This window comes from Gymnogyps californianus, chromosome 3, assembly GCF_018139145.2.
Source record: "Gymnogyps californianus isolate 813 chromosome 3, ASM1813914v2, whole genome shotgun sequence".
NCBI classification, from domain to species: Eukaryota; Metazoa; Chordata; class Aves; order Accipitriformes; family Cathartidae; genus Gymnogyps; species Gymnogyps californianus.
This window is the reverse complement of record NC_059473.1, coordinates 82,763,696-82,790,172: the sequence shown is the minus strand read 5'-3', so window position 1 is coordinate 82,790,172 and position 26,477 is coordinate 82,763,696.

Sequence of the window (26,477 nt, the reverse complement as noted above, 5' to 3'; positions counted from 1 at the left end):
ATGGAGTCAGCATGACCAAGTTCCATACCTCAAATATCATATCAGAAAGGAAAAAGGACAAAAAGATAATTAGAACTAATACTGAGATTTTCCTTTATGGCTGTGCACCTAGATTTAAAATGTTATTTAAAAAATGGATAGGATCCGAAGCTTATGTCATTGTTGTACATAAGCTTATTAATCTTACACTTTAAATGTATTTGAGCATCCTTTTGCAACTTCTTTTTCCTATCCAGAAAAAATAAAAGGAAAAGCAAACAAATTGGGGGGGGAGAATAAAGGGGGATCCCAGCTACACTGGAAACCTGCAGCGGCTTTGACATGGAGGTTTCATTATCACTTCCACTCCCTCCCTGTAGGGATTCATTAAAATGTCAACCGTGTGAAGGTGTACTCATAAATATATAAATAATACATAATAATTTCATTTGCAGATTCCACTCGGGAATACTAGCCCCAAACCATGTTAGTCTTGCTTATACCAGGAAAAATCATAAGCATTATTCTGTTCTGGTGTGGCTCCACTGGTAGTAATAATGTTGGTGCTGCGATACAAAGTGGGCATGTGGCTTTTCCTTCAGTATCATCACACCCAGATAACATACTGTGGTATGTGAGCCCTGTTGACTCTGTTGCCTTCTAAATCGCAAGGTTAGAAGTTGTGGTCGTAAAATTACACCAGCTCAACATGATGTAACGGTGGTCTCCAGCTGATCTATCCCTGGATGTTTGGACTGGGTGGATAATCTCTCACTTCAGATCCTCCCACAGCCAAGTACAAGAAGGCATGGTTATTAAGAAAGTACAGTTATAAGTTTGTGCAGGCCACCTTAGTTACGATGTTGCCTAAAATCTGCATGCCTAGCTTTACCCAACTTTAGCAGCACATGGGTGTTTATGTATACACCATATATTTTTATCATGATCTATTTATCATGGTCCGCTTTGCACACGAGCAAAGGCAAGAGAGCTCAGGCTGGCTGCAGAGAGAGATGTCATCTGATAGACAACTGCACCGCTCCCTTTTAGGATACCAGTGGTAGCCGGTATGGACAAAACATTAACAACCTGGGGACGGCTGCTTGGCAGTCTATGTGAAAGGGGTGGGTGGTCTCAGCCTTGCTCATGGCAGCCTATTGTCTACATGATGAAAACTCCCTTGCAAGTGGCATTAATCAACACCCAAGTTGGCAATCTCAGAGATTTTAGGAGCTGAATGAACATAGAGACTGGATTACGCTCTTGGCCCTCCCAGTGGCCCTCAAAGAATAGGGCTGAAGGCAAAACCCATGGACAGGGCAGCCTGGGAGGCTTTGCCTAGCACAGTCCATATAAAACTTATTCTGTGGGATTACAGTCTCCAGGGCTGTCAAGTCACTACTTTGTAAAACCAGTAAGTTGCCTTTTAAAAGATGTTAAAGGAATCTTAAGGAAAAAAAAGTACATAATTACTATAAATGCAAGTTTTCCATTGGGTCATACATCTTCATTTAACGTAGTGATTCCTAAAGGAAATGATTATAGTCCTTTGTTCTTAAACAAATAAGTTGTGTTCTTTATCCTCCAAAAAAGCTGATAATATGATAGGTGCAGCTCTGTTCTAAGGAATAATTATACTAAATGGCCGTGGATACCTCAAAAGACAGAATACATCTATTATGCAGAATTCCCTACAGAAATCTTAGAAATCTTATATGCATTGATTGCTAGTTAGCATTAGAAAGACTTTTGCAAGTTGACTTTACCAAAGCAGCAACTATTTGCATTAGCAAACAGGCAACATCAGCTAGCTGATAAGAATACAGTGGAGTAATGCAATTAATATAGCTATGTCTGTTAATTAGTGTTTGCTGACTGTCAAAAGAAGATACTGTTAGGAGACAAACTTATTTTCCTGATTAAAGAGTAGGGCCCATCTTGTTGAATTGAGCTGGACCCACTTTTGATCTAATTAAAGCTAGCAGAGTACTGTGTACTGGAAACTTGTGCCACTCTGACATACATTTGCATATTCATAAGTGAGATAGATTGATATTTTGCAATTAACATGGACCAATGAGAATAAAGCCTAATTAGTAAACATGCTCTCTTTATTAACTTTCAGATCAGGCTTTTGTTGTACTATAAAGTAATAATGGAACAGGAAGTCCTTTTTAAGAAAAAGACTTATGTCATATATAGTTCATTCCTTTCTCATTCAAGCTCCATCTACTTGTTTCTCTACTATTACTCATAGCCATTTAGTTAATGATTGGGATGATGCAAAGGAGAAGGAGATGTATAGGAGCGAAGAGGGCATATTAGGTCAAAGTAGGAGTGGAAAATGTTGGTAAATGCAAAACTCCTGGGCAGTTCAGCTATAGACAAGTTCATTACAATGCGCTTTTTTCCTGATTTGATTTTGCTTCATTCAAGGCAAATCTACAGGTTTTGAATGTTCTCCCAGATCCTCAAATGACAAAAATGAGATTACATCAAGAAGATGCAATACAGTGGTGTGCATGCAAGAGGCTGGAGTATGGCGTGTACATGTGGGGTCTAAGAAGCTTGCACAGCTACACAAAATGAAGAAATTGTTAGATTTATATATAAATGATATTTTTATATGTAAATAGTAATTTTAAAGATCAGATTGTAGAAATAATGATCTGCTCAGAATCAGCTGGCAAAAGACTTAAAAAGCAAAATATGGCTCTGTGTATAGCTTACTACATGTGGTTTGCAGAAATAAGTCATACTCTCACATTACTAACTTATGTCCTCATTATGATTAAGTAAAATTAATTCTGTATGCCAGTGTTTACAAATTCACTGATTCTAGCCTTCATTTTTTCTCTATTTAAAATACACAGGGATAAGGCATTTAACTAGATGTAACACATCAGAAAATGGCTCGCAAACAAATAATATTATGCAGCATAAACTCCCATTAACTAATAATGCAGTTGACATTGATTGAAAGTGATTAACTCTAGTGCTCTTTTTCATGTTGTTAGTTAAAATAAATACCAGTGTATAAGGGAAAAGTTGGCATCTTCTCATTTTGCAAATGGATTGAACAAAGCTGACTTCTTCCTCATATTAAGTTAAACTAAAGGATTAGTAGATGCATTAGGGAGACACAGGAATCCAGGTAAAGCAATAATAGTCAATGAGGCAGTCTCACTCCATCATTCACCTTTCCTACTTAAAAGAGGTTAGTTACCTAATGATAAAATTTCATGGTCAATTTGGAATATGTAATTAAATCTGATTGTAAACCTACTGCTATTTCTCTTTTCTTCAGAGGTCAGCATGGCAGTATAATTCCTGACCCCTGTCCATGAGCTTTTTCTTATAACTGGCACCAAATATTATTTTGGAGGAGATACCTCTTTTCTTTAGCCTTCAGTCAGCAGCTTGCTTCTGTGTGAGGTCAGGCAAATGAAGCACACAGATCCTCATCCCCAAACGTAAGTCATGGCAGGAGCCCAGGCCCCTTCCCATCACAGCCGCCCCCCTGGGAGTTCGGCCCTGGCTCTGCTGGTCTTTCATCACTCGTCCGTCTACAGGTGGCTGGTCATGAGCCTGCCTGAATATGGGGGGCTGAACACTATTTTCCAGGTAGATCCGCCCAGCTTAGTGACATGCTGTCTGTGCTCCCGCAACATGCAGTCAGGCATATGTTGGAGTGGTTGCAGGTGTCACTACCTGCACTGTGTCCACAGGGTGCCACGTGGGTAGAAATCCTCAGGCCATGGTGAGAGCAGTATGTGGAGTCCGACTCCACCAACCCCCTTCCCATCTCCCAGTTTCTTCCTTCCCCCTTCACCTTCACCTTCTCCTCACTGCCAGATGTGCCTCTCAATAAGACAAATGTGGGGCTGCCACGTTCCTGAAATTCCTGAGAGAGGGCAATAATCTTGTTTGCTTCTCTTGCCTTCAGAGCAGGATCCCAGCAGTGATGCCTGGGCAGGTGATGCACCATGGTCTCCCCAATGCTCTTTCAACTTTCCAGCACAGGAGCTTTCCAAACAGCGCTCTCCTTTCACCCTTTCTACACCAAAGCTTCTCCTTTCTGACCCAGCTGCTGGGGTGTGGGGACCAGGTATGTGCTGCAGATGTCCAGCCTCCCTTTAGCCTCCTGCCACTGCTGTCCCTGCAGAGCTGACACTTCACGAAGTGTATGGACGTTACCTCCTGCTCCTGGGACTATGGCTCTACCCACTCCCTCACTGGCTTTTATCAAACAAAAAGACAAAACTTCTGTACTGACAAGGACCAAAAAAAGTCCTGAATATTGTCTGCAATCAGCAGAAATTTACTATGACAGGACCATAAGAGCAGAAAATGAGGATGCTCCAGGAAAAAACAATGCAGTAGCCTATGATGGACTGTAAGTGATGAAGTTAAGGCAAATAGTGAAGTGATAACCCTATCTGCATAATGGCACAGTCTCAAAGGCTAGAAGGAGGATACCCTACCCTCTGGAAAAGCATACAGTTAGATAGAGATAGGGTAAGATTGAATCTCATGAGCCTAAGAACAGAATCCATGAAGACTTCCTGCATCTGGGAACAGTCCTCTAAGCAGAAACTTACCTGGAAACTTATCTTAATCTGGACTTTTAAAGAAAGTGGCCTCCTCTTGGGGGGAGTGCAGTTGGATATGTTTATCTCAAACCTTCAATGAAGCTAAGAGGAAGAACATCTCACTTGTGGATGATGATAGGCTTTAGGCAGGAACAAGGCATCCGATCGTTCAGCCTTGGCAATATTGAGGCACTTGTGAGAAACATAAAGGTTAAAAATGGCAGAGACTGTGGTTTCTAGTATTTCCAGTGTTAGGTGATATCTCAACTGAGATTTTCAGAGATGTAAGCTTAAGTGTCCTTTAATTACCTAAGTCCTTTTCTGTGGCTAGCATTTGGGTTTTAAAGCAATTTGTTTAAAAATCTTTCTTTTATTAACAAGCCCTACATCTTCCAGGCGCCCATCTGAAAAATCGCAGTTTGAAGCCTAAACCATTTACTATAGCCACCATTCTTTCAAAATGTCTTAGGTGTTCAGATGAATGGCTGAGTGTTAAAACTCGATAAATTCAGATTAGTGAGGAATTATAATATCTAATATGAAAAGCATGTGACCACTGGAAGAACTTATTAAGAACTGCTTTTAATTCACTATCTCAAGTAGCTTTTGATTCAAGATTAGATTTTCAGAAAAGGAAATGCTCTAGTTCAAACAAGTATTAAATATAAGAAATCAGTATTGTCTCTACTCTTGCTATATCACAGCTCAGATTAGTTGCCCACTGTGGTCTCTCCTGAAACCTGAAAGTTAATCACTAACTTAACATAACCTTAAATTGAAGCAGTTGGGGAAAAAATGGCATTGATCTCTCTTAGCTAAACAAAAAAAGCGAACAAGAAATATTTCCGTAGACTTTTAGGTCCCATAATCATCTTTGTGAGATGATTAAGAAAGAAGAATATTCTCCTCCTGGGTAATTGTGGCCTTAACAGCCCCAGCCTGGCTCAGAACAAGTGAATGAGCAGTAGATAGAGGTCGGCTGCCTGGCACTGGCAGGTAGAAGAGAGCACAGAGGAGAAGGTGCTAAGTGAAAATAAAGGGATGACAAAGATGCTCTGTCAGGTCATCTTTCCTGCTTTGAATGCTAAATAGCTTAGGAACTGGGGAGGAGGCAGCAGCTCCCACAGTTTCCCAGTCCTTGTTGTAATGGCTCGTTTTCACTGGTGGAGAAAAGTAATTTTGTCCCTCCTCCTCAGAAACATTTGGGCTCCTAATGCCCCTTGAGCACTGATCTCTCATTCATTTTGAATAGAAAAAGTCAAATTAAAAAAAAAAAATTAACATCTCTGTTTCCAAACTCTCCTGGGCACGATGACAGTGGTGGAATGAAGTCTCTGAGCAAACACGGAAGTATCGCAAGCCAAGAGTGCTGAGTAGGAAACAAGAAGGGGACTGCACAGAGATGTTAACATCTCTGAAAATCATGTCGTTGTAGACTTCAGAGGCATTAAAGAGTGCTCAAGAATCCCACTTTCTACAGCAATTATGGAAGGCTTTTTCTATGACTCCATGAAAAACAAAACCTCCATGAGATTCCTTTTCTTATGTGACTTCATCCATCCCCTCACTGACAGCAGAGACCTGTAGTGGAGAATGAAACTTTTTGTTCAAGATCTCCTCCAATATGCTCCTGAGTATTCAGATACCAACACTGTAACATACAGTTTTATTTATAATAAAATCCCAATTTTTTAAAGATCAGTTGTGGTGTTATTTTTGCTGGGGCAGTTCTACTGCCTCTTTTTCAGTGAGAAGGTCCTGGATCTCTGACTGCTCTCAAAGTTCTTCTTTGTGGCTTCTGATCCTACTTAACTCATCGAAAGAAAAATGAAGGGCATTAAGTACATTTCTACTGTGCTACACTATTCATCTTACATGAAAAGACAAAGCAAAATGGCTGCCTTGCATGCAGCAATTTGCACTCTGAATTATTCAAATGCTTTTTCTTTCTCTTCTCATGGTTCGATGGTACCTGAATCAACTCAAACAAATCAAAGCAAGTAATAAATTGATATAATCTCCCATCAGTCTTGCAGAAAGTGTCATTCAAAATAGCTGCAGGTTTGCCTGTCCATCACACTATGAAGACTTCCAGGGTGGTGCATCTGATGCCATTGAGTTACCAAACCCTTGTGCTGCAGTTTCTTGCACTTCAGTGCTAGAGTTGCTACGTTTTTGCGCAAGGGTGTTTCAACCAATGCCCCAGTCAGCCAGATGTTCTTCTTCAGAGTGGCAATAATCCTCCTTACTGCATATCTTTATCATTCTTGTGGGTGTAATATTTATTTATGTAAGAGATTTGACATCCCCATGCCATTGTTGTATGTCATAATTATCTGTCATAACCTAATTATCATCCTTTGTGGGTTTTGATAATGATTTAAGCATGAATAGAATACTATAAGTGCAGGATACTTTAGTTTGCTCTTGCCATACTGTAGAATATTCCAAGTATGTGTGTGTGAGATATAGTATGTATAAGCATCCTACATTTTTCCAAAGCTCGCCAAAAAACAGATGCAAAAATAAAATACGAACAGGTGGAAATTTCTGTGCCTACCAAGCACTCATCACCTGCTTATGGATCAGAGGTTCTTCGGAAGGACAGCCAGCTGCCTAACCTGCTGGAGATGAATCCAGGTATCAGAGAGTTAAAACACTTGCTCATTGGTTTTCTCAGCTCCTGTTTTAATTTGCTCTCTTTTTTTGGACAGCTCTGTGAAGGCAGTCTGGTTCGCTGCTTCGCCATACTAATGAGACTCATCCATCTGCCTCTGTCATTGCCAGGCTCTCTTTTCTGCTGGAAGTCAGAGATGAACGCTCAGGACAGGTCCTTTCTAGGCTGCAGTACTTAATCATTTCTAAACACGCTAGATGGCCTCAGGCAGTGAAGGCAACAAGCATTTAACCCAGGCTTGGCAGCTCAGGCTTCCACATAGTCTGGCTCTAAGCCTTGATAATGAAAAGTAGCTGTGCTTTTACTCTCCACTTAACCAGATGCTCTTTGCTTCTTGGGGCAAAAGGTTAAATAGATATAAGAACCCATGCTAGTTTTGAAGCCTTTTATTAGCAGTCCTTATAGAAGTGGAGTAGAGCATTCTGCTCCCCTGACTATGTCTCTCGGGATCCTGTATTTAGGACTGTGTCCACTAACTAGAGGAATGTAACCTCCTCACCCAAAGCTCGTTTCTTGTTCAAGTAACAATAAATAGAGCCTAAAGCCCACTTTTTACCACTTAATTATTTAATGTTCTATTTTTATAGTAAGAATGGATGAAGGAGACATTATCAGTTTTGTTTAATGGTGGCAACACCTTATATTAACAGTGCAGATAAAGCATTTTTTCCACTGTGGCTGGGACAACTGATTTATTTTTCCACTCCATCTACTGCTCCATATGTCTCTGGAATCTGCCTTTTTCCCAGAGCTCATGTTAGTATAAAGCAATTGTCTGGGATGTGTAAGAATTAAGTATCCCATCATTCAGGCTAGACATGCAATTAGAAGAGTTGCACTAATTTCCACTGCTGAGACCCTGTCACTTTAATTTATCCTTACTTTCCTGCATTTAGGTCTTCTCTGGTTTGAGGCCAAGGGTTTTATATAGTTTGAGGCAGTGGTTCTGTAATGCCAGAGGTGGGGGGGAGGAGGAGTTGGTGGATGTGGGTGGGAGGGGGAGAAGAGCGGCCGGGGGGAAGTGTTAAGGGCAGGGGAAGAATAAGAACTGGCTGAAAGGAACAAAACCGACACGTACACACTTTAAAGATCTAAAGCATGTGCCAAATAATGATGTGTGGAGCGGCTGCAAAGGAAAGTAAAGCTTTCAGAGAGGAAGTCTTTATTGAATTGCAGCACTAGGCCTGTGTCTCACCCCGTTTTATTTTCTTTTTTTACGTAGATGTTTAGCATTGAATCTCAGTGCCAGGGTTGGGATCGAACAGCTCGGCTGAGAGCGCCACCGAATCTGTCCTCTGCTCTGCTCCAGGTTTCCGAGGGGAGGAGAGCTGGGGGTGCAGGAACATCAGCTTCTGCTCGGGTACCATCTCCCTGCGCCTGCTGGCTCTCGCGCTGTGCTGGAGCAGGAGCCCTCAAAATGGCATAAATCTGCCAGCGCACCGAGCTCCTGGATAAAAGTCTGGGACGACCTCAGACAAGAAGGTTTTTGTGCATCTAGTCTCTCTTTGCACACCATTCCTGCTGCAGTCAGGATGAAATTATTCCTAGATCCAACTGGTAAAGCTTGGAAAAAACCCTCAAACTTTCCAAGCTTTCATGCAATGAAAAAACTCTGATTACATATCTTTACAGACAACGGCAAATGACTTTCTAATTAGGAAGAGTTTTGTGTCAAGTTGTTTATATGGAACTGTCTGGGTGGATTTGTGTGAGTGTTTGTCAGTCCAGCATAAGGAAATGTGCAGAAAATATGTGTTAATATTGGGTGATACAGAAATATAGTGCTATAGTAAGTAGTTCTCTTGCTCCAGTGTTTTTCAAACAGATAGTAAAAAGTACCAATACAATATACTTCAGTAAATTTAAAGAAAAGTATAAGAAAAATTGGCAAAACCACATTTACACTTATTAAGCTTTTTTTGATGAGGTAAAGAAAAAGAAGATATAAGCTGCTATTCTGTACTTGCATTTCAGTGATGACATATTTACAATTTGTTTTCATGTTTTCTTACCACTGGAGAATATAGAACACTGTATTAGGTATACTTATTACTAATAAAGCATTGCAGAGGACTAAATAGTGCTGATAAACTATTATTCTAACTTAAGTAAGTCAGTCACTTCCTATAATTTCCATCCATTTGGATCTTCTTTTCCAATAGGTACAAGGCAAATGTAGGATCTTAGTAGATAGAAAGAAGGTTGCTGTGATGGATTTAAAATTAAAGTTGCGAAATGTTTCATTTCTCACTGATTATAACTCACATTTTACTGAAAGATGGTGGAGACCTAAAATTTAAAAGGTAGTCTATAAGCCACGGATGTTACTTGGCATGGTGGAGTTTAAAGTGTCAGAGTGGGGATTTCACCATGATCTCCATGCCGGATTTCTGTGCACAGGTTCTAACTCAGCATCTTTGACAGCACCTTGCAACCATATTCAACAAGGCCCCAAATACCGCTAGAAAGAAGCAAATATCCTAGTCCACTGATTCACACATTGAGCAGCTAATGATTTAGACATGTGACTTGAGACTGAATGGAGGCCACATCTGTGGGAGAACAGCCTAAGTTCCCATCCATGACATTATAATGCATTTTTTAAAATATACTTAACTTGGCTTCAGTCCTGTAGGATAACTGCATTCGTGTGTGTTCACTTTTGTGGCCCACTTGCAAATCCAAAGCTGGAAGTCTGATGGAAGGGCAAAATTTGGCATGTCAGGGGAAGGGCTCAGGTGAAATCTAGGTGTGATGTAGATATTGGATCATGGATGTATACTGTAGATCCTAGAAATATAGTTCAATTTCCTCAAAGGTATTTGGTGAAATGAAAGGGAAGTTGGGCACCTAAGTGCCTTTTGAAGCTCTGAGAGTTTGTGAGGGAGAATTAGTGGTGTGGAGCCTGACAATGAAATTGTTCATAGTTATATAGTTTTAAGCATTTTTAAATGCTAAGAAAAATTTTAGATTATACTACCTATGTGCATATCTGCACTACAGTTCAACTGTAGTTGAACTGTACATTATTATTAATTGGGTTTATACACTTGTACTTGGAGATCAGCCAAGCACAAGACCCTGCTGTACTGGGCCCTGTACAAACACAGTGACAGTGTCTGGCTCGAGAGTTTAATCTCTATGGACAAGACAGAGTAAGGAGGGGGGAACCGAAATGGATGATGTAATCAGAGTAAATGTAGCAATGGCTTCAAAACACCGTAGGAACATTAAAATCTTCTAGAGATTTGCTGTCTCAGCCCTTGCACTGGGATGCAAACTGGCCAACCTAGATTACCCACCGTACGTGCGTGGCTAATTTCTATTAACCGGCTGTGTTTGGGGAGAGCAGAGAGGAAAGGGATGAAGAGCAATTCAAAGGAAACTAAGGTCAAGAAGCTCTAAGGGAGGGAGAAGATGGGTGTAAAAGCAAGCAGGCAATTTCTAATATGTTCCTGACCCCTGTCCTCTCCAATGTTTGCTACCCCTCCCACGCTCATCCCCCTTCTAACTTTTACGTTCTTCTCCATCGTGGGCATGATGAAGAGACCAGCCTCCACTCAAGCCTTGCATGGTCTCCGCACCATGTGTTGCAAGGCCCACCTGCATCTTCTCCTGGCGGAAAGACACTGGTGACCGTTCTCGAAACAGAAGTCTTCAACCAGTTTGTACTCACCGCATAGTGATTTAGACTGTGCTTTGTTGGGTAGCTTGTGTGAATGTTATGTTGGACACTGTGAAGACCTTAATAAAGTCAGACTTGTGTTTTGATGGGTTGTAAGTAATGGCAAGTCCCCTTCCCTTTCTGTCCTCCTGCGGTGACTGTCATTTAAAGCAGCTCAGTTGATCCCATCTGTCATACCAGAGATCAGCAGGAGAGTGCGATTCTAATGCAGCCAAATCTTTTCTTATACAGGCCATTTTTGTAAAAACTCAGTGAAAATAAAATCTGAGCCTCAGAGGAGGTAGAACTGCAAACTCTCAGTACTCTGAAGGCACCTTCACAAATATTTAAGGAAAATGTGAACTTGATTCATAGTCTGCTCTCCTGCATCTTCCATACTTGCTGCTTGTGTTTACAAGAGCAAGATGAGAATGGCTTCAGACACAAATAAGCAGTATTAGCAGGGCAATTCTTCAGAAGTACACTTATTCTCTTCCAAAGGCATTTGCATAATAATAAAGGAAGAAAGCTGTGTAAGGTAAACTACATATCAGCAGAATTGTTTCTAAAAATGAATGCTTTTCAAGGTTTTCCAAGAGGCAGTGGGAGCTCTTTGGAATCAATGAGGTAATTAAAAGTGGTGGAAAAACAGAATAAGAAAAAACTAAAAAAGACTACTTGAAAGCTATTAAATGCCCACTGGTCCAGTGATTACAGCATTTACCTAGAGCTTGGGTGACCCTGGTTTGCATCCCTGCACTGTTACAGTTTCGCTATGGGAATTCTGGACAAGTAAATTCCTTTCTGTGCCTCATCTCACCTGTAAAGCAAGAATTACAGTATTATCCTAATTCTGGGAGGTGTAATCAAGGTTGTAGAGGAGTGCAGAACAAGTTTCCTAGTGGTCCTGTAGTAACAGTAAATGAAGTAACAACTCCCCTCCATTACTACAGCAGTTGTTACTGTGTAGTAACAGCTAAGTAGTCCCCATCTAGGGGGGTAAACTCAGCAGGAACTAGAAAGGAAAGGAAGAACCAGGAAAGTTTGTTCCGGGGCCTGTGGTGGTGCTCAGTGGTCCTTTGTCATGAAAGCATATATACAATAAGGACCTCCATGCCCAGATATTATGTTGATGGTGACCTTTAAAAGTTCCCAACAGAAAAAGATTGTCTTCAAACATTCCAGATACCAAAAATAAATAAAAATAAAACAAACACTTTGCGTCCTCCCAGAGTTCAGTGTATAATGCATAATGTTTGAAAGGTGCTAGAGTTGCAGCACACATTTAATTTTTGGTAATATAACATTAAACATGTATTTTTGCTCTAATGATTCCATGATAAGCTGTCTCACACTGCAGGTAAGAATATAATAATATAATGGAGGGAATTAACAAAATTATCTGTGTCTTCCTGGTCCTGGCCCTGAAACCAATAGCACTGTTGGCATCTGGAGGCTGCACTTGTCATGAGTTATGGCCCCTCTTTTTACAGGAAGGATAAAACTGATATTTCAGTGCCTTTCATCATATATAATAAACTCTCCACCTTAGTACAAATGCATTTATATGCCAGTATCGGAACTGAGTACAGAAAATACAAGCAGTCAACTGTATATGTTAGATACACTTTTTGTAATACTTTCTGTTGCTAATAAAATAAGTCACTAGCTCTGTTTTCCAAGGGTAGTTTGACAGAGTTGAAATCGCAGGCTCTGTATCGCAATACCCTCTTTGCCCTTTAAATCTCGTAACAATGTTAGAGCTTTGGCTATTGTATGGGCTCTGAATTGCCTGGCCAGAAACGTGGACCCAGTGTTCATGTTATCCCAAAATATTTAGTCATACAACCAAACGCATTCTGCTGACAAGGCTGTCAAGATGTCTGAGTGAGATAAATGTCTCATTTTCTGGTGGTTTCTTATGAACGATAGTGCTTGTGAGCGGTGGGGCATGGGAGGCCACGGGGCCTGATGGGCTGTATTTGATTTTGCTGCTCTCCCGTCAGCCCACGCCACTTGCTGGAGCTCATTTTCATACCAGCATTTTGGCCCACCACCTATCTGCCTCTTGACACCCTTTCCTACAAGCAGGTAAAGAAGGTTCAAGTGACCTCCCCAGCTAGCTTCTGGGGTTAAGCCCCATCCCTTGTCAAGCTTCATCTTCCTTAGTGTAGGGCAGTAAGTTTGCCCCATGGTTTCTCCTCAGTGGGAGATTCCCGCCCCCAAGGGATGGGTCCATCCAGAGAGGACAAACATCACATTTCTGACAAGGACCCTCCTACTTCTTCCCATGTTTCTGGCCGCGACTGCCCAGAGAGCAAGACTGAAGCGAGCCTTGACCCAGGTTTCCACAGGGCCTCGCACTGCACCACTCTGTCAGATTTGGCACGTGCTCTGGTTTTATACTTGGTGCTACAGAATACTGAGTAAAATGGGGATTTTTTTTTTTTATTTTATTTTATTTATTTATTTACTGGTGGCATCATCTCAAATGCTTAATCGATACATATGAGCTAGGAAGAATGAATCTGGTGTTTTGCCAGTGAGAAACAAGGTTTAGAAAGAAAGCTGATATCCTAGCAGGAAGAGTCACTCTGGAGAAGTTGGTTTGCAGGTTTAATCATCAGGTTTCAAATAATTAAACACCCCAGAAATGTGTTTTCGGATTATAGCAGGGTTGACTCTGCCCTCCAGTTATAAGTGTCAGTAATCAGTAATGCCATTAATTCTTTTTAATACTCTCAATAATTTCTGTACCAGCAATAGGGAATAATGTCAGTGCTGTAGTGGAGGCTTTTAAAGCCAGAACAGGGCTATGACAAAATGAATCAGCTTCTTGGTTTATCTAGTTCCCCTGAAATCAAGGGAGTTATGCTAAGTTACACCATACAAGAAGCCAAGTCATTTCAAGCATTGTGTGATTTAATAGTAACAACTGTGCCAAACTTGGTTATGCTTTCATGGGAGTAATAGAAAATAATAACACTATGGAAGGGGAAGGTGGGGGTTTTTAGCCTTATGCATACATATTCATTCCGTGGAATCACTGAGTAGACTGTGGAAATAGCTACTTAAACATTGGTTTAATGCTTTAGGAGAGTCAACTTTTTAAGAAAATAGCTGAGGTTTCTGTAGGAATCCTTATACAAACAGTAATGCTGAGTAATATTGTCTAATTTTGTCTCCTCCTTTTTGTAATATGGTCTGACTTAAAAAAAGAAAGAAATAAATAAGCAAGCAAGAGAACAGCAGTATATTTGCTCATAAGAATTATCTTCTTTTCAGGGACTTTGCAACAAATATGAAGCTTAGATCCTTCGTTATTTAGGACAAACACCATGCACACACATTGGCCAAATGTTAGTGAAACTTTTCTAACACTTTTTTAGTCGTTGTTTGTAGAAAGACTTTTTTTCCATTGTTGTTTTAGCCTTTCCTCTGTTATTATGAAGGACAATATATATCATTTTTACTGCAAAGTGCCAGGCAAGCCAGGATATTCAAATGAACAAACCTGGATGCTTTACAACTTTTGCCCTCTTGAAATCAGATCTGAAAAATATAGGACCTAAATATCAATACTGTAAGGTTTTAGTTTTATATCAGGCATAAATCTTAACAACCCGTACTTAACAATGAGCTCAAATTTTAACTTAATCTTTGGCAGGCTGAGAATTAAACCAGCACATGCTCCATTTTGTCTTCTCTCCCAGGCGGCTCCTTGAAAAAGGCACTGTCTGTGCCAGCCAGCTTAAAGGTTTTATGGTTTGTGAAAAGCAGATACAGTACTGCCTAGGTGGGCCACAGGCTCCTCCTGAAAGACAAAGAGTTGAGTCTTGCACTCCAGAGCTCTCTTCTGCTTAAATAAAGTTGCTAGTTGCCTAATGAATGTTAGCTGTAATACTCCCTGTGGTCAGTGGGGCTGTTGTTTAATGAATTGCTTAATGTGCTTGATTACTGTTACTATGTGGAATGAGGGAAATAGCCAGAGAGATTTGAAAGACCCACGAGAGAATACGATGAAAATGAATTGGATCAATAAGAAGTTTTTGCTCATCTCTGAACAACGCATTATGTGCTGCATTGTTGGACTTGGGGATAATGTAATTTTGTGGCTTGTTGTTGTTCTTTTTATAATTCAGAAATATAAATCTCGTTTGACATTGGGTTTTAGGGCTGGCCTTCCTGGAGTTATAAATGTTCCCCTGACTCCAGTCCCGGTTACTCACATGGACAGATAAATTAATTAGGAAAACTTTTATGCCAATTACTTTATGCCCTTGGCTTTCATATGTTTCTGAAGAGCAGCAGCTAATTAAAGATATGATTCATAATTACTGGTCGATCGAGTAGTTGAGTAATGGAATCAGGAACTGTTCCAAAAAAATTATCCATCACATCATTACTAATTGTTACATAATACATAAGGATGTAGAATTCAAATAAAAAATTACTCACATTTGAAAGATTCATTCAATTAGTGGGTTTGGGATATTTTTTATAACAATTATAAACACCGATATAGTTCTCACATTTTTAAAGATCACAGAGGTTTTATAAATATTTATAATTAAATAGGAGCATAATTTCCAGCGAGTAAAGGACTCAAGGGCCTAGCTGGAGGAGTGAGTTAGTAGTATATTGAATTTATGGAAGCTGGAAATCAAATCTTTGGGTCAAATTAGGGCTCAAGTGAAATGAATATGATGGTGTCTTCCTAGTCCTGTTTGCACAAGCCACAAGACTGCTCTAGTTTGGCAAGCATTGCAGGCTAATTTCTAGAGAACAGAAGAGCTGTTGCAAGTTATAACTTGGAACTGAACGATGCACAGGAATTTGCACAGAATTTGTCAACACTCATTTTTCACAGTCAGCATTTGCTGTCCGAGCAAGAAGATCATAACAGATACCACAACCTGGTAAAACTGGTAAAATGGTGAAAAAAAACCAAATTCCTCCAGCATTTCCTTGCTAAGTTTGCAGATGTTCTGTGTTCTCATGGTTTATGAGCAGTCATAGAATCATAGAATCATAGAATCATAGAATCATAGAATGGTTTGGGTTGGAAAGGACCTTAAAGATCATCTAGTTCCATTCCCCCTGCCATGGGCAGGGACACCTTCCACTAGATCAGGTTGCTCAAAGCCCCATCCAACCTGGCCTTGAACACTTCCAGGCATGGGCCATCCACAACTTCTCTGGGCATCCTGTTCCAGTGCCTTACCACCATCACAGTGAAGAACTTCTTCCTTACGTCTAATCTAAATCTACCCTCTTTCAGTTTAAAGCCATTACCCCTTGTCCTATCACTACGTGCCCTTGTAAAAAGTCCCTCTCCAGCTTTCTTGTAGGCCCCCTTTAGGTACTGGAAGGCTGCTATAAGGTCTGCCTGGAGCCTTCTCTTCTCCAGGCTGAGCAACCCCAACTCTCTCAGCCTGTCTTCATAGGAGAGGTGCTCCAGCCCCCTGATCATCTTTGTGGCCCTCCTCTGGACTCACTCCAACAGGTCCATGTCCTTCTTAGGTTGGGGGCCCCAGAGCTGAATGCAGTACTCCAGGTGGGGTCTCATGAGAGCAGAGTGGAGGGGGAGAATCACCTCCCTCAACCTGCTGGTCATGCTTCTTCCGATGCAGCCCAGGATGCGATTGGCTTTCTAGGCTGCAAGTGCACATTGCCCGGTCATGTTGAGCTTCTCATCAACCAACACCCCCAAGTCCTTCTCCTCAGGGCTGCTCTCAATCTAGTCATTGCTCAGACTGTATTTGTGCTTGGGATTGCCCCGACCCATGTGCAGGACCTTGCACTTGGCCTTGTTGAACTTCATGAGGTTTGCACAGGCCCACCTCTCAAGCCTGTCAAAGTCCCTCTGGATGGCATCCCTTCCCTCCAGCGTGTCGACCGCACCACACAGCTTGGTGTCATTGGCAAACTTGCTGAGGGTGCACTCAATCCCACTGTCCATGTCGCCGACAAAGATGTTAAAAGTCACATCAGTCATGTCACTTCTTCAATAAAAGATGTCTGGAAAACTCAAGCATGGGTGCATTCAGTAATTCAGATACCCCACAGGTGAGCCTGGGAAACCCCTGGGTTCAGTTTCCCACTGGTTCCTTACAGCCTAAAGCAGTCATGTGATAAAGTCCTGTATAAATATCTATACCTGCTAAGCCTTGAGAATAATTCCTAAACTTTACAAAGCAGGGACAGCAATACTTGCAGCATGAGCCTTCACAAAAGCTGTGAAGATATCCCAGCCAGCAGTTCAAAAGTTATCAAGAGAGCACCTCAAGTACCCAGAAAAATTTTAGCTGACTCAATATTTATTTGAACTTCCTGGATGGCCTGACCCTGTATATTCTTCGTCTCCTTCATTTATTTAAGTAACTCAGATCTACAGTATTAGCTTTTTCACCTACTCCGCAATGGTTTTTTTGCTATACTTGGTTGGTTTTATATTATTAACTTAACCTACCACTCATTAGACATATGGCATATGGTTTGGAGGAGGATTAATAAATGTTTTGCCGTATCTGAACGAGAGAGAGAAAATGAATGAAAACAAACTTCCACTTCTGCTTGCAGCTTTAAATGGCTGTTTAGCTGCCATCCATCTGCAGGTACCATGTGCTGCCCTCCTGAATATCATCAGGGAACAAAGGAGAATTCTAATTTTTATATTGTAATTGACTTGGATTGCTATAGGTATCTACAGCAGCATGTAGGAGAACCCAGCTGAGGGGTGGATAAGAGCATTTGGCAGAAGAATGTCCCAAAGACCTTAAAGTCCAGAGGGGCAAGGTGGACACAAGATGGCAAAAGGGGAGAGGGACCAGCGGGAAGCACTTGGCCCCTTCTGAGAGTCAACACCAAAGTCCAGTCCCCTGAAGTCCCCACCAGCACAGGGCTCTCCGATGAACCTTCCCCTTCTTACCCTGTAAAGGTGTTCGAGGGGAAACAGCTGCTGCTTTTCTTTTTTTTTTTTTTAAGCCCTTTTCTAATAGTGCTACATCTTTTAAAACCATGTTTTGGTGTTTCAGGAGTTGGTACCTCCTGATGAAGTGAGCATGGTTTTTCCCCTGCACCAGGTCAGCTGAGCACACGGGGGAGAGGAGGGAGACAAAGTGATACATAGAAGTCTGCAGAGGTGTTAAGGATTGCAGCTGTAGAACTAAATGCTTTTAAAACTTCGAAGTTAACATCCTAGGGAATAATAAAGTGCAAAAACAAGTAATACACAATCATGATATTATATTAGATGGGAAATCAATACTGAACCTGGTAGCCATATTACAGTGCGTTTCTATTGTGACAGTTAGTCAGAAATAGCTTTTCAGGATGAATGGTGACAGCCTCTGACCTGTCAACATCCTTATCAAACACATGCTCCTGCCTGGCAGAGGCACGGATGCTCCTCACCTGCAACAGCACTGCACTGTGAAAGGGCTGTCTGCAAGCCAAATGAGGACAGAAATTCACAGCTAAAGAAAAATCCCAACCCCAACACAATATAACCTTAATTCACAAAATCCGTAGGAAAAAAAAAAGGGTACTTTGAAATGAATTAAAGCTAATGTCTCTGCAGAAGTTTTATTTTTAAACATTTAAGCTGCTACGCTGCTGGTTTATGAAACATTATAAATGTATTTGCATAAATGGAGAAGGGTGAGGAAAGATATTCAAGTTTGATACGGTTAGGGGGTTTTATGGAAGTTTAATTTCTTCTCATTTTAACACTAGAATTAAATGATTCAGTTGTCTGGACATTTGTCTGGAACTAGAAACCCTGTGGACATATGTCAGACCTCCTCAAGATGCAGCAGGGCACAAGAGCAGTTCAGTCAATGCTGAGTATCTTTGGGGGAAAGTCATCTTTTTTTTCATTTTTGTACAAGAGAAAAGAAAGCATACGGTCTATTTTAAGGCATTGTAGTCCATATCTTAGAGAAAATTTTGGTCTAGATTACTCAGTGTGTATGTGGTACCCTCTGACTTAAAAGGGAAATAAAGGTTATTTTCATACTATTTTTTTAATTACTGTACAAATTAGTTTAAAGCAACTGAAAAGGAGCAGTTTTGAATTAATGGATGAAAAATTACCTTGAATTATTCCCATTATGAAAATAGCCTTATAGCTCTTGGTGAAATGGAGATTTTCATATTTTGGGTAAAATAATCATACCAGTGGTAAATGCTACCATGTAACAAATTCCCCTATATGTTATACATTTTATATAAATACATGAAAATACAGGCTTACACTACAAAAAGCAAAACCCCTTCAGCCATGTTTAGTGCTTGAAAAGTCACATGACCAAGACTAATTAATCTCCTGTGGTTTATCAGATCAAATCAGTAGGCGAGGGATTTCTCATAAATATTTGGAGTCACTTGATGCGTTTTACTTTGATACATTTAAATATTTCACAACAAAAGTTATTTCAAAATTAGAAACTTTGACTATTGTGAGTGTTGAAATGAGAAGCTCTCTTTTTTTTCCCCAGATAAACGAAAACAACAGTATAGACAGAACTTAATGGAATAAAAGTTAATTCAGTTGCAACGGCATTTTTCAATTGGAAAACCTTTTTTTTTTTTGAAACAGAAAAGTTTTCGGGCAGCTTCAAGAACAGCTGATGGGCTTTAGTCCATGATACTTGGAAGGTGCTACAGCTTCCCTGAATTACCCATAAGGATGGAGGCGTGCAGAGGTCCAAGAGGGCAAAAGGGAATGGAGAACAGAGGGGAGAGGTGAAACGGTGCATAATTTCCACATTAGCTAGAAATTTGCTACCTGCAACCTGTGTCACATAGTACTTAGCAGCACCGAGTACTTATGAAACCATGAAGGCTGTTGTTTCTGTCTCTGAAATACTTCAAACTTGAGAATCTCATGCAATAACTTTCAGGCAAAGCAAATATTTGTCACTTCTTGGTTTTCAGCTAATTACATGCTTTCACTAGGAAGGTGCTATTTATTCTGCATGCATGAACTTCTTTGTGGAATAAATATTATTTGCAAAAATGCAAGATAACATGGTTCATGCTTGTCTGTGTCAAATGTAATAGGCACTATTAAACCAGATGTACCCTCAGAGCACATTTCATCATTAGTTTACCACCCTTCTGATGTCAAAGGCAAATGTCTGATGTTGCAACAGATTCCCAATAATGTCCTAATGCACTTCATATGCCATAAAACTTTCATTATCAGCAACAGCAGCTGGGTTGTGTCACTATAGCCAGTGAAATTCTATAAGATTTTATGAAGTGCAAACTTGTTCTACGAAGCCAGATAAGATCCATTATCTAAAAAGTGGACTAAATTGCCATAGTCATAGTCTCAGGGCTTCACCAACTGGTGCAAATTGAGCCGAAAATCTGCTAAGTAAGTAGCACGTGTTGCTGTGACCATTTCATCCTCAGACTCTGCTCTCAGAGCTGTCTCCCCATTGAGCACAGGTTAACGTTAATACATAGCATTAAGAATATATGGTATAAAACTGCAAGATCTCCCTGCCTCTGTCCTGATCCCCCGAGACTCTTTCCTCCCTGCCTGAGCGTGGTCCCCACGGGCAACTGAGCCCCTGGCACACAGGGACCGTGATGGTGCGGGAAGGCGGGTAAGCGTAGGCAGCAGGACCTTTGCAGGGGCTGAGCCTAGGCGTGAACGTCCTCTGAGGCAAGACAAGGTAAATGGCTGTGGGATTCTTCACAAGGAGAAATAAATGCCTGTTTATGACAGCTGTTCTTCAAAACTGCCGCACCTCAAGCACAGGCAGAGAGAAAGGAGAGCTGTTCTTTCCCCGCTACTTTTTTGTGCGTGTGATGAGCGCTGAGATACTCTCGCAGTTTGGGGGTGGGGGTGGCATACAAGTAGGTCAAATCAATAGATGCTCCTTGCGGTAACCAGACAGCTAAATTATTAACATTATTTTCTGGAAAAGAAGGCGCTTGTTATTACATGATTCATGCTTGAAGTTTTCCAAGCACTTAAAACAGAGTCCCCATGATTTACAAGTAAGAATAGATTATTAGTGTCTGAGAACTTAATTGACTGCCTCCTCTCGGCCGTTGACTTCAGCAGTAAATTTTTTTTCCAGTTACCTACTCAAAATAGCAGCATCTGCCCCTTAAACACCCAGCACAGATCAAGGATGGGAAAGTTCTCTGTGTCTGTTCTCGCAGAATAAATCAAAATTTGAGGCTAAAAGCCTCAATCTTGTAAAACTGGCACTGTTGGAAACAAATTGCTGGACACCTTGAAATCTCTGAGGGGCAAAGAAAATCAAAGCCAATTTTTATATTTTTTTCCTAAAACTGCTCTCATTCTAAAATGAAGAGGCATGTGGAGTATTCAGGCTGAGGTGAAGGAGGTGGGCAAGCACAAAAAAGCTTGTCTGCAGCATTGGGAGTCTCCAGTGCCACACAGTGACTTTCTCTAATTTATTCAGTGGTGAATTCCAGCGAGATCTCCTCTCAGCCCTGTTTATACACATATGTTCCAATGTACGAGAGCCCTCCTCTCTCACATAAAAGCTGACACACAGACGTATAGCGTGCGCGTTGCACTTTCCTACTTGGCAACTAAGGGAAGTAATCCCCACATATGTATAATTATTTTTAATGAATTAAGTCCTTGAAGTGTGAAGATCCATAAAGATCTTTATAGTCTCCTTTGACACTTGAAGGTAAATATTTGCATTGTGCATATCAAATTAGATATGCAACGCCTGTTAAAAATAATGGGAGCTGGAAGTCTGGTCTGTCTAATGATTTCCTTCTCGATCATTGTGATAGTAGAGAAAATACAGAGAGCAGGTGCTTGAGTCCTCCTCTGCTCCCCTGTGGATGGAGAGATCTGTTGGCAAAGTCACCCTTAGGGTGGATGAGAACATCCTTCCCAGAGAGGGGCTGTGTCAGGGCATCTGCTAAATAAATGGTCCCCTTCCCTGGTGCTTCCTGAGTGATAACAGGCACTTTCAGTTCCCTCTGCATTACTGAGATGCAGACTTTTTTTCATCTACAACTATTCTATAACTTACGCTGAAACATTTCTCAGGTCTGCCAGCAGCAGGAGGGAAGACCATCAATGTTGTCATAGAGGGGAACACAGTGGCTACGGGGCAGCTCTGTGCACTGGGGACAGTGTGAGAAAACCAAACTTGTTGAGTTAATGCAAGGTGGGGAGGTGTGGGGGGAAGGAGGCTCCCTGAGGTCACCCAGAGCACAGTGCAACCCTGCTTATCAGTGTGAACTAGCCAGTGGGGAGCTCTGTGCTGGGATGGTAAGCTAACCCAGCCACACAGAGCTCCTCACCAGCCTGCCTAGCACTCTTCTCTTGCCTGAACTCATCCATCAGGCACTAGCGTGGGTCTGTCCCCACCACAGCAGAGTTGGCTGAGCAGTCATTGCCCTTAGTCAAACCTCTCAGATTTGGACCTTCCGTGAAATTATTCAGAATTCCCACAATGAATTGCATCAAATCCCTTCGCTGATGGGGCCAAACCCTCCCGCAATACTCCATGTGTCTCAGCCCTGGCCAGGAGGAGTGGGCTTGGTGGGTTGGTGCTTGAGCCTCATCTTCCACCTCGACACCCAAGAGATCATCTAGAGTGGAGACAATTCGTCCCGACACAGCCCCTGGTCCATCTGAGCTGTCGGGCACTTGCTTCGCCACTGAGGCTGAAATGTTCATCCCATGTGAGGAGCATCCAGCAATGCCTGACAAGGTGAGGTTCCACCATTCCGCGCTTAGTTCCTCCCAGGGAGCCTGTAGCTTTATATATCATGGGCTTGTCTGAGATCTTATAAGCCATTGTGGTCATCTCTGCTGTGTGCTAGCACAACTGCACTGCCCACAGCTGTTACACCAAAGAAAACAGGAAAAAAAGGCACACATTTTTACTATAATAAAAGTCACATCTCAATGAATATAGACTTTGAAAACTGAAACATCTACTGCAGTGAAATTTCTGCTGTACATAAGGATGGCATGCCTACTCTTCTTGTCCCAAATCAATAAAATAAATCCATGATTACTGTTCCTCTGTTCAATGTTTTTGAGTAAGTCATAGTTCTACAGCCAGGGTATAACACTGATACACAGGGATTCATTGACACGTGCTTGCTACAATATACAATATCACCAATTCCTAACCAAAAAAGTAATAGAACTATATATAATGTGCCTTTTTGTGAGAGACTTGGGAGGAGGGAGAGTTAAAGAAATTATATGTCACTCACTGCTAAATGTTGTGGTTGTCTGGTCTGTCGCTCCAATGTGCTGGCTTTGCAAGCCTTTAGTTACTTGGAAACTCCCGTAAGAGCCTTGGAGGGTGGGCGAAGAGGTGGGAGGAGGCTGGGGAAGGGAGAAGGGAAAAAAAGAAAGGAGGATTAAACTGAAGCACTCCTATCAGTGCTACATTTTCCCTCCAGAGAAATCCTTATTGTGCACCAAGTACCACAAGTGTGTATTTTATTGAGGAGAGGCAGAAGGAACAATCAGAAACTCTGTCACATTGTATCACAGTGAAAAGTAGTTGTTTTTTTAAAGGAAGGTATGGCTGGCTGGAGCAATTTCTCACTCCTTTTTAGTATCTTATACATAGTTCGGAATGCTACAAGAAAAAGAGTCAAGCCACCTTCCTGCGTACCATGATGTGAAGGAGCAGAATATGCTGTGGCCTTTCTTTGACTCTAGGTAGCCCAAAGACGCCATCAGTTAATTCGTCCCTTGGCATAGGCATACATTACACAGCAGGCTGTATAGAGAGACCTGCTCAGGTCCAGTAGCTACGTGCATGTGCAGGGAGAAACACATTATTGTTGGCTCCCTCAGCCCTTCAGTTTTTCCCTTCAGGGTGATCATTTTGGGAAACCCACAAACCCATTCACTAGGGGAGGCTGAGGGAAAATCTTGGGCGTGGGGGGATTGTCACCTCTTGGTTTTCTACAAACAATGGGCAAACGGAGAGTGTTATTTGATCCTTCTTTTGCTGGACTGATCCAGTTGCAGAGGAATATGCTAGGTTAGTGCTCAGGTGGAAACTGTAACATCACAAGAGAGTATTTCAGGTTTCATGCTTCAATAGTTGCCATTTGTTTAACCAATGAGAAAGTTAATCTATTTTTATTTGTTAAGCATAAAGAGAAAGATTGAGCTCTACTTGTCGTGGATAATTATGCCTTATCTCTCGCTATGACAGTGGCTTTCTCTGAAAGCTACACCCAAGTTATGACTAAGTAAGAGAAACCATTTTGATAGATCTCAATCAGGAAATACCAGAACAAATTGAGATGGATTATTCCTTTGTGTCAATACCTTGCTCTTTTTCAAACAAGAAATATGATGCCTCCGATTTCACTGATTACTAGTTTCAGTGTCAGTCTTATCAAGGCAATGATGGGCTCTATACAAATGTCCTCCTAATGTTATTTTCCTAACAAAAGTAGTACCTGACCTGCAGTTTTTAGAGACAGTGTAGAAGAATAAATCATATTTTTTTGCTGGCTCTACCTGGCAGAGCCAGAGCTGCTGCTTAATTTAATGTCACTGAGAACCCTCATCCAAGGAGCACTGCAAGACTAATACTGAGCACTTAACTATGCTTTTTTTTGTGTCAGGATTAGGATTCATTTATGTTTAACTTATTCAGTTCTTTATGTCGGCAAAGGTGATCCTAGAGCTAAAGCTAAACTTTCTGAAGACATGGCTGGCCAGTACAGGAGAGAACAAAAATACTGTGCCTGACTGTGTCTGGCTCTGACGAAGCTTGATTGGCCTTTTCATGCCCTCCAGTAGCAAGGTTGGATTCTTGCAAATGTGCAGCCACTGTCATAGCTGCATAATTGAAGGACTGACAGTTCTCAAGACTTCATTATTATTTTTATTAGGGAATCTGTTGGCACTGACAGTCTTTTCTCATACTCTTCAAATACGCTGGATACTGGCAGCTGAGGATTCTGCATGACAGCTTGCATTGAAGTATCAGGGTATTTTTCATGTCGGTACAGAGAGAGAAAAACTGTCAACAGGAACACAAAACAGAGCTCAGAGACGGGTTTATATATCTTAGTTTATTTCAGACTTGGTGCTATTTTGATTTTTCACTTGCAAATCGTAATTTTAATTGTATGTGAGCAAAGGTTATTGTTAAAAATGTAAGCAACAAGATTAATTTAATGCCTCTAAACAAATACATAGTAAGAGCATAGCCAGCAAGGGAAGAAGTTTCCTGATTCATAGCTAGCTTCATTTATTTAGGTCACTGCTAGAATGGCTTCATCTGAGCCCATTTTTTTAACAGTTCAGTACTGAATGATGTCAGATCATGAATGGCCTTCTATATTCCTTCTCCATAAACAAGGACGCAGAGCCTAGACAGAATAGTTTTGATGTGGATCAAAAGCAAGGTCTTTAAGGATATAGGGGGAAACCTTTAAGGTTGTTTAAAGAGTGTACTTAAAACGCAGGGAAGATTTTCCTTGACTTTGCTGTCATAAAGGATTGCGTTGAACATGACTAGCAACAAAACACTTGGCATACTGAGAGCAGGACTTTCAGATCCCAAACACCCAGCAAGGAGCAAATTGTGTTGAACACAGAAGCAGGAGATGTGGTTCCTTGGCAGACCTCATGAGCAGTGATGCCAAACTCTGAGCTGAATTACCAATGGGGAATCAGTAAGTGTGAATAGCCCCAGATAGGGTTTAGAGGTCTTCCTTTCTGAATGAGCACCGAGAGAAAATAAGCAGTGCCTCTACAGTACTGCAGAGCTTTTATAAAATCGACTCTTCAGAGACACAGGTTGATTAATTAAACTCACTAAAGTGGATGTGATTAAAAAACATACTGTCAAGCAAGAGGAGAAAGATGAAGAAGAAAAATTTGTATGTAAGAAATCATTATTTGCATGAAATCATTGTGAGTTCATACAAAGGGTTTATTGAATGCACATCGGCCAAACCTTATTGATGATTATGGATTTTCTGGATATGCCTCAAAAACAGCATTTTCACCCCTGCATAATTGCTTTTTTTCTCCCAACCGTTTTTATAATTTGATTATCTCTATAGCTCCCATAGTATAAGCTATTTATTGAGAAATGCAATAGTCACATCAATAAAAAAGTATTAGAAATAAAGTAAAAATCATCTGATATTTCAATTTGCATTTAAATTCTTTGGATTTTTGGAGTTGTTTCTTTCCCATTACTAATATTGTAAATGCCAAACAAGTCCTCAGAAGAGGATGTATATGTTTAAGTGGTGCACGCCTCTGTTAATGGTACTTGGGGGTCAGCATACCAAAATGTTATTTGTGTGCCCAGATGACGACTGCTCACTGCGTGATTGGTCTCCATGATGACAACCACAGAATCAGGTTCCAGGCCCATTTCCAGGTAAATATGTCCATACCTCTCACTCTTCATGTCTATTAACTATTTGAAAATAACTCTCTGCACAATAATTGTCCATGATCCTTTCCAGTTCCTGGAACAAGTCCATGGAGAGAAGGCGGCAGTGGGTTTGTATTTAAAAATTATTACAGTCTTTCAGGATTTTA